Source organism: Sander vitreus, chromosome 9 (assembly GCF_031162955.1).
Source record: "Sander vitreus isolate 19-12246 chromosome 9, sanVit1, whole genome shotgun sequence".
Classification (NCBI taxonomy): Eukaryota; Metazoa; Chordata; class Actinopteri; order Perciformes; family Percidae; genus Sander; species Sander vitreus.
The window spans coordinates 23,961,189-23,971,828 of record NC_135863.1 but is presented as its reverse complement, the minus strand read 5'-3'; the positions used below and the strand labels follow the sequence as shown (position 1 = coordinate 23,971,828).

Here is a 10,640-nt window from a genome sequence, read left to right as displayed (position 1 = left end):
GTTACAGTTGTGTATTTTGCTATATTTATAGTCTTGTTTTGTCAGGTCAACCCTAAACCTTTTCCTTTTTAAGATTAAAGTATCAAATTTGCTGCACTGTCACACTGATGTGAATGGAGATCTACTGAACATAGTTTTGATTAAATAATATTAATATATTTGCTTTGAATAAATGTTTAATTCATCCCCATCATATTTAAATTCATTAGCATGCAGAAAATAGAACAATTGTGCCCAGTTCATCCTTTAATGCTTCAGTGACTCTGCCCAGTTGAATTTAAAAGCCTTGTAAACTGTGCATTAAATGAGAATTACTCTCCTTACGATGCAAGGCTTTTTTTCTTATAAATATTCAAAGTTAGATCGCTGTGAAAACAAATATGGGACATACAGTAGCTATGTTGCTGTTTTCATTTGGCATGAATGTTTCATTTATGTATGAATTCAAGAAGCCATTTAAATTTCTTCCTCCACTTTGATCGGCCCAGAAAATTAACATTGACATAAACTCAGCCCATTAGTAGTTTGTTTCAGTTTGAATCATACCAACCACTGAACACATTTTCCAACCATGCAGCCTCAGCTTTCATTTTCCACTCGACCTTTCATTACCAAACGCACACTTTTTATGCTCTTTTTCTTTCTAAACGCATGAAAAACGCAATTTCAACTGAAGCAGATACGGCAGGTGAGTGTGTGTGCTTTCGTGCGTGTGCACTCGCATGTGTGCACGTGGGGATTTGTGCGGCGTTTGTCTTAATGGTGGGCACAGGTCAGTGAATAAAAAGTGTCTGTCGTTGTCGTCGGCTGACAGGTGACCTACTGGACCATGAATTGTCTGTCTAACATTTCGGGGCGGCATACCAACCGTTGTTCCAGATTGTTGTGGCACACTGCAAGGAAGCCACCTGCTCACCGACCACTGTGATCAATGAAGATGATTTTTTTATTTTTTTTGTGACACAACCCAAAAGAGGTGGTATTGACATTTGAGGCAGGGGCGTGAATCGATAGCAACCAGTCAAGCCGTCTGACTGAGCAAAACCCATAAACGTCGAGCCCTCTTGTAGTGGGTGGAGGATTGATTGATTGTTGGAATGGCAAATGTTAAGGTATGGTGTCAGTTAGATTTTTCTCTCTCATAAGCATTTTGTGAGGATGAAAAGTTCTGAAAAATATAAAAGAATGAAGTCTATATCTTAGGATATAGGTCTTATTTTATTCCACAGTAAAATGTAGGAGCAGAGTAATGATTTGTTATTTGTAAATGGATATAACATTAAGACGGAGAAAAGGACATGCTATCTGTCTCCCAGCACAGCTGTGCCTGAGTTGCCACCTCCTAGGCTGCCTTTGCCTGTCTTGTCAATATCATCCCCTCAGTATGTACAGTGAAAGCCACTGACAGGTCAGATTTAGTCATTGTGCCTCTCAAAGTATCTTTCCACACTAATCAAAATGACTCTCTGTTAAATAAAGCATGAAAAAAGCTTTTCCATGAACGGTGTGCTGGAGCGGAAATCATCTTGCCAGTAACGCTTGATGATTAATCAACAGATTGGATTCTGCTCAGCATTGCAATTCCTTCCCGCAGCACTCACTTTAACCAAAACATTAGATTAAAAAGATGAAAGCTGGGAGACTCTTTTAAAGTGAAGTTAAAACAGTAAAATGATGGCATTTTTTTTAAACATAGGTGAGTTTTTTTTTCCGTTCTTTAGGGCTGAGACCTGCCAGGAAGTATCAGTGAGGGTAGGGGGGCGGGGGTGGTGGAGGTGACTCTGTGCATACTAGATTGAGGTCTGAATGGAAAGTTGGCACCCATTGGTGCGTGCCTTCACTTAATAGGGTGTGGCAGTTAGCTCTCTGCACTCATCAAATGTTTTATGGGTCAGTCAGTGATGAAATGTAGCATGAAAATGCCTGGATTCTGGGTTAGTAGCTGTTATGACAGGAAATAACCACAAAACATGCATTTGCTGGCATCAGGCAAGTATTGCTAGCTTGGTAATCATCATGCTCATTGTAATGTATATCCATAATGTTGCCCATACATCCATGTCAGCTGTGTGGCAGGAAATAATACTCTATAAAAAAAAAGGAAAAAAAAAAAAGATTTTTCTCAGTTTTCTGCTTGTTTACTGTACCATGAGAGAGGTAAAGGACAAAGTTTCGGAAATAGAATCAGCCCTGTCTTTTTCTGCTCAGTGCGTGAAAATAGTATTGATTAATGGCCATTGCCCCTTTTTCCACGCAGAATGATGTAAAGACCCTGTCAGTTACCATCACCTTCTCGGGGAATGTGTTCCATCAATCCCACGGCCAGAACAGGTAAGCAATGGCAGGTGGCACATATTTCACCTGCCCAAGCAAAATGGGCCAGTAAGTGGGACAAGGCAGAGAGACAAAAGTGACACATACGAAGGTGACAGCTTTTCACACCTGGGAATAATGGTTTTGATAGGCATCCTGCTTGTTTCGCTGCTGTGGACTGGACAGAGACCAACAATGTGTGATGATATACACAATTAGCTCATGGCGCAAAAAGACCCAGGGCCTTCACAAGCCAGGGCAAATCTAAACTCTACCTTCACCAGGAAGCGTGACGGCTCAGTCTCAGCACAATACTGTAAAAATACCATGTTTTGACACATCAAGGATACAATTATTGGACCCTAAAGCTATGCTTGTCCACACATGCACCCTCGCAGTGAATAGTTGTGGGTGTACCGCAGTTAATTTCCACACCACCACCAGAAGACTATCATCTCTGCTCCGTCTGATTCCGCATGTATGATACTAAAAAAGGAATACAAATTCTCACTTTTCCAATACACACATATAGGAATGCTGTATATATTTCTGTGATATCCCTGTCTTGTCTGTTTAATGTCAGCTGATATTACACATGTGCAGCAACTTCAAAAGTAAAGCAGTGTTAATATCACCTTGAATGTCCAATTTATTCTGTCACAATTTCCCTCTTCCATGTGTGTTTTGTAAAGGAAAAGATGGCCCTTCAACAGAGAAGCCTCACCAATGTATGTCATCATCACTGTGAGTACATGCAGAGCTATTTTTGTTTTTTCACCTGACCATGTTATGTTATGATATGCTTGCCACATTAATGTCCAACAGTGGAGCTGGAGCTTGACAGAATAGAGGATGTGTGGGAGCGGGACAGGACGTTTTGATCATCTCTATGGAATGTTATCTGCATACTGTTATTCCAGCTCGGCAGCGCAGGACAAAGATACATCACTCTCTCTCTTTAGGGCACCCCTAAGACACTTCACGCTTTTTAAATGCTTTACCAGCAAACACAGCTGTAGGCCCTGAAAGAGAGAAAAAAGAAATCAATAAAATCATGGCTGTAATAAGGTTGGAGAAGAATTAAATATACATGCTAAACCCCACACATGAAAACTAATGGTGTCCTGAAGCCACAGTCAGCAGAAATGACTTAAAGGTTGAATATGAAATCAAAACATTACCATGTATTAAGATATTTAAGACACTGACAATGTTGTTAAATGCGTAACAAATTCATTTAGCAAAAGCAGGAAGATTTTTGTCTTTTTGTAATTTTTTGTCATTTCTTCAATAACTTGAAATGATAATGCTGTTTCGTAATCATTACATTTGCTTCCATAACTTTGCCACTGCCATTAAACACCAAGCATGTAGCTAAACTTTAACACTTAACATTACTTTTTAGATTCTTTCACACATTCTGTATTAAACTTAACAAAACATGAGTGCACCAAAAACATGGTAATTAAAAAAATATATATAAATATAAATTGAGGTTATTTTCCATTGAATATTGAAGTGCATATTTTAGTGTTTTAGTGGACGTGTGGCACTATATCCATGGTATTAAAAAGGGGGAATTAATTCTTGCATGTTTTGCCCCCCCCCTGCTTTTTTCACAAATCGCATCCTACATACATACATTACACAGCAATATACAGTCTGAGGTGTAACTGAGACATTAGTAATTACATCTTACCAACTATAGCCTTAAAAAGTACCATCTCAAAAATAATAATCTCAGTAATAATCAAGGGACACTGTCAGCCCCTTAGTTCCCTCCACCCACTCCTACCTCTATGGGTCAGCCGGTGGAGGTCTGGGACGTGTTTATGGCAGGTTGGGATTAAGGAGACCAAATCCAACCTGCTGTTTCTCAAGGCCTCAGAAAGCTGAGTTGGATAATTAAACTGTCGAGACATGGGTCCTTTCTTCTTTTTCTACTCTTGCCTTCCCTTCCTGTGGTTTAATTTATTTGGACAAAGGGTGACCCGGTGGCAGGCTGAGCAGACTTCCAGCTCAACTGTGAAAACCGCGAGAATGATGCAGTGACTGGAAGAGTTCAGAGGTTGGGGTGAAAAGGTAGAGCCATCAGGGATGAGCCAGGTCAATCTATTTAAGTCAATATTGCTCACTCTGTCTGAAAGCCAGAGTAACACCTTTCTGATCCACAAGGCCAATGGACAAAGGAGGCGTCTACGTCTCATCAGCGAGGGATTTTGGGCTTCAGCAGCTCTATAACAGCTGGAGGGGCAGAGGTATGTGTCCGAGGGTCCCTGTAGAGCAGGCATTACAATGAAGGACTCACTGTTGTTGACCTAGCCACAGGCCACATGTGTCACCAGCATAGCCATCAATACCATGTCATTACATTTGCACTTCAAAAACATAAGGCACAGCTTGATAGATTCTATCGCCATTGTCAGCATGTATATGCAGTAGAGCCTAAGACAAACCTAGGCAATTGTATTAAAGATGGAATAAAAAAAAAAAAAAATGTTGGTATACTGTTGTTTTTTCATTACAATGGACACAACATTGAAAACGAGATGAGTACATTGGTCAGGTTTCCATCCAAATACAGCAAAAACGTTAACCAAATACCCAGAAAACAGGAAAAATGAATTGCTTGAAGTGTGTCCCATCCATTATGGTTATGCAAATAGTAGGTGTTGGTTCAAAAGGGCAGAAGAAGAGGGCACAAAAAGGATGGCGGTAAAGGAGCACCAGTTAAACCTGCAACTGTGGAATAGCATGTGGAAAATGTGATGGAAATATATATATATATATATATATATATATGCGAAGTAATCACACACACACAAACATGCACCTCCACATTGCAGGTGCCACATTGCCGGATTTTGCTCGATTGAAGAGTGCTGTCGCGGTATGTGTGGGTTAAATATAAACACTGACCGACAGCAGACAGCAGAGGTCTCCTCTGGGTGCCTTGTGCGTCGGTATCACTGAGGGGCGTGACAAAGCGTTGGTATTTGAAAAGAGAACGGGCTGCACACCCTGCATGCCGTTATTGGCTGGGCATTACCCACGTCGGGCCCAAAGGCTCTTTCCTGACGGCCATAAACGTCCCGCACACAGCAAAATAATCATAAAAGTGAAAATACAGGCAGAGGGTAGGGTCACTGCAGGTACAGACACCGCCACACACTTCTAGTCAAATCAAGTCATCTTTATTTATTTAGCACATTTAAAACAACATAAGTTGATCCCAAAGTGCTTTACAACCAAGGCAATTGGTTTGAAATCTGCCTTGATACATATAGCAGTAACATTGCATTAATAAAAAGTACATAAGCACAATGATACAAAATGTAATACAAAACAACTGACATGAAAAAAACAAATTGAAGTAAAGAAGGTTAGAAGATGAAATTAAAAAGCAGTATAGGGAAATAAAAGATAAGTCAAGAGAGGACTTGACAGGAGCCAAGCCGCCTCAGACTAAGCTAAAAGCAAGTGAAAAAAGGTTGGTCTTTGAATTAGATTTAAATATTTCAATCGTAGAACATGCCTTAATGTGGGACAGGAGGCCTTTCCAAAGCTTAGGAGCAGAATCAGAGAAAGCTTGGTCACCTTTAGTTTTGCAGCATTAGTGAGGGACTAGGAGGAGCTTTTGTGAGGATGACCTGAGTGACCTGGGGGCAGAATATGGAGTTAGCAGTTAGTAATACATTGTGGACGTAGTCCGTTTAAGGCTTTAAAAACAAATGGTAAGATGTTAAAATATATTCTATATATATATATATATATATATATATATATATATATATATATATATATATATATTCTATATTACATCCCAGCAGATTATTTGTGTCACATTACGTTTCTTTTTCAAACTGCAGTTTTCTGTAAAACATTGGTGATGGGGAGCATATTAGTAAAGCCACTGTATAGCAAAGCGCCGTCAGAAGAATGTGACTCGCTCTGAAACATTTTTTAAACGTTTTTGTAGTGTTCCCTGGACACAAACCAGTAAAGAGTTCCACAGGATTGCAGGTGAATGATGAAATAAAATATTATGAATTATAATTCTGTTAATGATGCCTCAGAATGGGATTAGTAGGCCTAGGACTTTTTCGCCTGCATGATTGCGCCTAAATGAAATACGTTAGGGTCAATACCATTTCACCAGTAATATTATACTTATGATTAAATATGATATTAATACACTATATTGGAACTTACGCATTTACTCTTGCAACAATTTTCTCCCACGCAAATTCTCTCTCTTTTGCAGCAGCCACTGTGTTGCTTTTTTAACGAAATATATGTTCAAACTCGCTGTATGTGCGCATGAGTATTTCCGCCGACCAGTTTGTTTGTGGTTGTTACCATAGTGAATCGTACCATTGCTCTATTCATGCTGCCTTTTTATAGTGGTGGTGCACGTGCCTAACTCTGAGTGAACATACTCTGAGTTGATTGAACCAACTCAAATCAGCTGTTCTGGAACCGAAAACTCAGAGTTTCCCATCTCAGGGTAAATCAACTCCGAGTTCAGGGTTAGACTCAGAGTTTGTTAAACCTCCTTCCTGAAATGGGCCCCAGGAAGACACCAAGACGTTTACTACATCATGCAAGTTTGCAGAGAGGGGGCCAAACATAATTACTTCAGTTTTGTTTACATTTAATTGAAGGAAGTTTGCCACCTCCAACATTTTATGATACTTAAACAATCAAAAAGGTTTTTTAGAGAGCAGGTATTATTAGGAGTAACTGGAATATAAAATTGTGTATCGTCCGCATAACAATGACACAAAATGTTATATTTCTCGAAAAAATAGAGCCAAGGGAAAGTGTTGTTGGCCTTGATTCTTGAGTCGAATGGGTCATAAGTGATGATTGAAAGGGATTACTTTTCCGATCAGTCTATACATTGTTTTTAGGGAAATCCTGCACTTTAATATGTATACAAAAGAAAGAAGATTTGTAGCGTGTGTCTTGTACTATGGATACATTTCATTTGTCCATACATTGTAGTAATAGCAACAATCAGCAGGCTCTGCACACAGTCTGCCCTCCTAGCCCTTGTATGGGGTCAATCATCCCACCTCTTCCCAAGCCTATAAAATGTCGCTTATCAATATTTTAGTACATCAATTGTAACCCTTGGTAAATACATCTCCTCCTGAAAAGTAAATTATCAGTGGACACAGTCACTGGGGATTGACTGTCTGGGACGCTGTCAAGGCTCTCTCACTTGTGTTTGCTCTATTTCACACACCCTGTCAATTCCATCTTTAAGAGAAGGACCAATATAATCCAGCAAAAGCTCTTGTTGAGGATTTTTCAAACTAAACAATGCCCTGGGCATATTGTATTCTCAGGAGAACTGTTGACCAAAGTAAGCTATGCTTCATTTCCCAGAATGCTGCACATTGTACAGTACAGTTGTCCATGTACACAGCCTTGATTTTACCATTTGAAGAGTCTACATATATGTAAATTTATAATATATTGTAAAAATATTCTATTAAAGAAATAGTTTGACATTTTGGTAAATATGCTCAATTGCCCTTTTGCCTAGATAAGAAGATTGAAACACTTTTGTCTTTACTGTATATACCAAGCTACACCTAGCTGCTTAGCTTAGCACAAAGACGGTAACAGGGGAAACCAGCTAGCCTGGCTCTGTCCAAAGGTAACATAATCTGCCTACCAGCACCTCTAAAGGTTGTTTGTTTTATCTGGACATAAAAACAAAGCTTGTGGTCTTACGCTTTGGCTACATTGAACGCGTAATGTATGCGGACCGTTCAATAAGCGTATGTGCCACAGAATGTTTTAACTGGCTACACCTGCAGCGCACACACGGTGTAGGATTGTGTGAGTCACAGGCGAGACAGAGAGCTTTTGCTTTTTGGGATTGTTCTTCAGTTTTTTTGGAGTTGGCACAATGCTGGGAAACATAAATATACGGTCAGCTGTTATCAGAGGATGCAGGTGAGGCAAACAAGAAATAAAAACAGAAACTCTCAAAGTCATTAAGTTGTTGTTTGTCTGTATATCGTTAGTTTAATTTAAAAGAAATATAGACACTTTATGATCCATTTCTGTGTAAAAGGGCCGCACACACCTTGCGTAAAAAAATATAAATAGAAGACTGTCCTATTTTTACGCTTGTAGAGCAGATCTCCGCGGAGCATACGCACCACGTACACTGCTCTCGTGCCCGGTGTAGCCAGTTTCATTGATTATAGTGGAAGCGTAGTGTTGGAACGTCTGCTCCGCATACGTTTTGCGTGCAATGTAGCCATCCCATTACGTTCAACTGTTGTATCAGGTTCCCCAACAATTCCAGAGCAGCTGCCAGTATGCACAACCTTTAGGCACAGTTGTGGCTATTTAAAGCTCTCACACCATTAATTCATCACATGCACCTGTAAACATCATTGGTGTGATGTGTCATCATAATTAAACTTCAGAAGGATGATCGATGATTAATTTATACCACTATATTGATACAGACTTTACAAAGTAGTTCACAATTGATGATAAAATGATTTTCATTAAAACAGGGAAATTATGGCTCAAATGTTAATAAGAATGAAAATAATGCATCACTCATAAGTAATGAATTCAAATTAAATCTATAAATGTAAGTTATAAAATATATCTCAATCAGTACAATTGTAAAAATGCTTTATTATTTAGATTTCTTGTCACCTAATATTTCGTCCTCCTTATCATGACACTTGCAGCTGGCTCTAGAAAACCGTGTGTAGGCCAGTTCTGAAATATATGAGGTGCAAACATTCTCAACACACACTTTTGTTTTATAAATATCAGTTTATTAGGGCTGTCACGATTCTCCAAAGCCACGATTCGATTTGACTTTCTTTCGATTTTAAGGTCACGGTTTCGGTTTGATTTAACTCACTCAGGGGAAGGCAAACTGTTGCCACATGGTGACTTCTGAAAAGCAGGAGGATTTTACAGTTCTGTTGTTTCTCCGTTATCTCCGACTCTGGCAGTGACATTGGTGTCTGGAAAAGAACAGCTGCAGGCTACTGGTAAGCTAATGTTAACCTGCTTTTGATTTTCGAAAGCTCATTTCGATCAATGTTCATTTTAAAATCAAAATCATGACCCCTACAGTTTCTGCATGACATGTGTGCCTATGGATACTTTATAGATCCCAACAGAGTTATTGCACCTGGTACCCCCCCCCCTTAGAAATACAACGTATCATTTTTACATTTACGCTTTTCGTACAAACAAGATACACCGTGGTAATAAGTGAGCTTTAGAGGTGCTACACAGTAGGTGGTTACCCCTAGACAGAGCCCAGTTTCCCCTGTTTCCAGTCTTTGTGCTAAGCTACGCTAATAGGCTGCTGGCTGTAGCTTCATTCTTATCGTACAAGCATTAAAGCGGTATCTTTTTTCTCTACTCTCATTGCCAGAACTTCCTCCACCTGCCTCTGCAAAATAGCCTCTGGAAGGAACTTGTTTTGGTGGAACATGTGTACATTAAAAAGTTGTTTTAGTCATGCAACAGAAAACTCAGATTGGACAGATAGTCTAGCTAGCTGTCTGGATTTACTTTGCAGAGATCTGAGGAGTACTGAAACGCCATCGATATACACTACAATTTTGTCATCTAACCCTCTGCAAGAAAGTGAATACTTTTTTTTTGTCAAACTATTCCTTGAAGAGCTATTTAAATATTTGTTGTAGCTCAGTTTGTGTTGCATGTTTGTACAATTATTTAGACAGAAAGTAAATTACTGCAGATATGTGATATTGTTGTAGCTTTTGCTGCAAACTGCAGCTGATCAGGGGCTGGTGGAAAGATCTGCAGAGCAAGAGAGCTTCATCACACTGAGATGATGATGTTCATCGGCGTGTGAAGTTTGTGCAGGCAGTCGGAAGCAGAGTTAGTTTTAATCTTGGAAAGAGCTTAAAAACACAGATTATCATTTTATAGCCAGTCTCTGCCAACCTGAAGTCTGACAGTGCATGCGTATTAATTTTATAAATTTAGTTTAGAAATATATATAATGAAATAGTGAATATCCTGCACGCTAACCAGGAGAAAGGAAGTTTTCTAGCCTTTTCTGCAGTATTGTGGTGTAGTGTATACAGTTTATACATATTGCATGTCTGTAACAACAAAATTACATAAAAGGGAACTCATTACTAAGTATCACAAACAGCATCTTCATGCACTAAGCATGTGTAGAAATATTCAGACATACAGTAAACACTAGAAAATGCTCTTTAATGCAAAAATGCAACAAAAAATACACACACAACATCATAAACAGTGTGTGGACTTTTTTTTTTTTAGACATAAAA

The 10,640-nt window shown here is 39.2% G+C and overlaps 1 long non-coding RNA gene across 5 annotated transcripts in view; it reads left to right on the top strand.

Moving 5' to 3' along the window:
- The window catches only part of LOC144523681 (uncharacterized), an 88,142-nt gene that overhangs the window by 17,577 nt on the left and 59,925 nt on the right, over positions 1 to 10,640 (top strand). For 4 of the 5 annotated variants that reach the window (XR_013502535.1, XR_013502533.1, XR_013502536.1 and 1 more), the window contains 2 exons: positions 2,258 to 2,331; positions 3,006 to 3,057. This is a non-coding gene — a long non-coding RNA (uncharacterized LOC144523681). Of the gene's footprint in view, positions 1 to 2,257; positions 2,332 to 3,005; positions 3,058 to 3,138; positions 4,794 to 10,640 lie in introns of those variants that run through there. The other variant, XR_013502534.1, reaches the window with a different exon arrangement.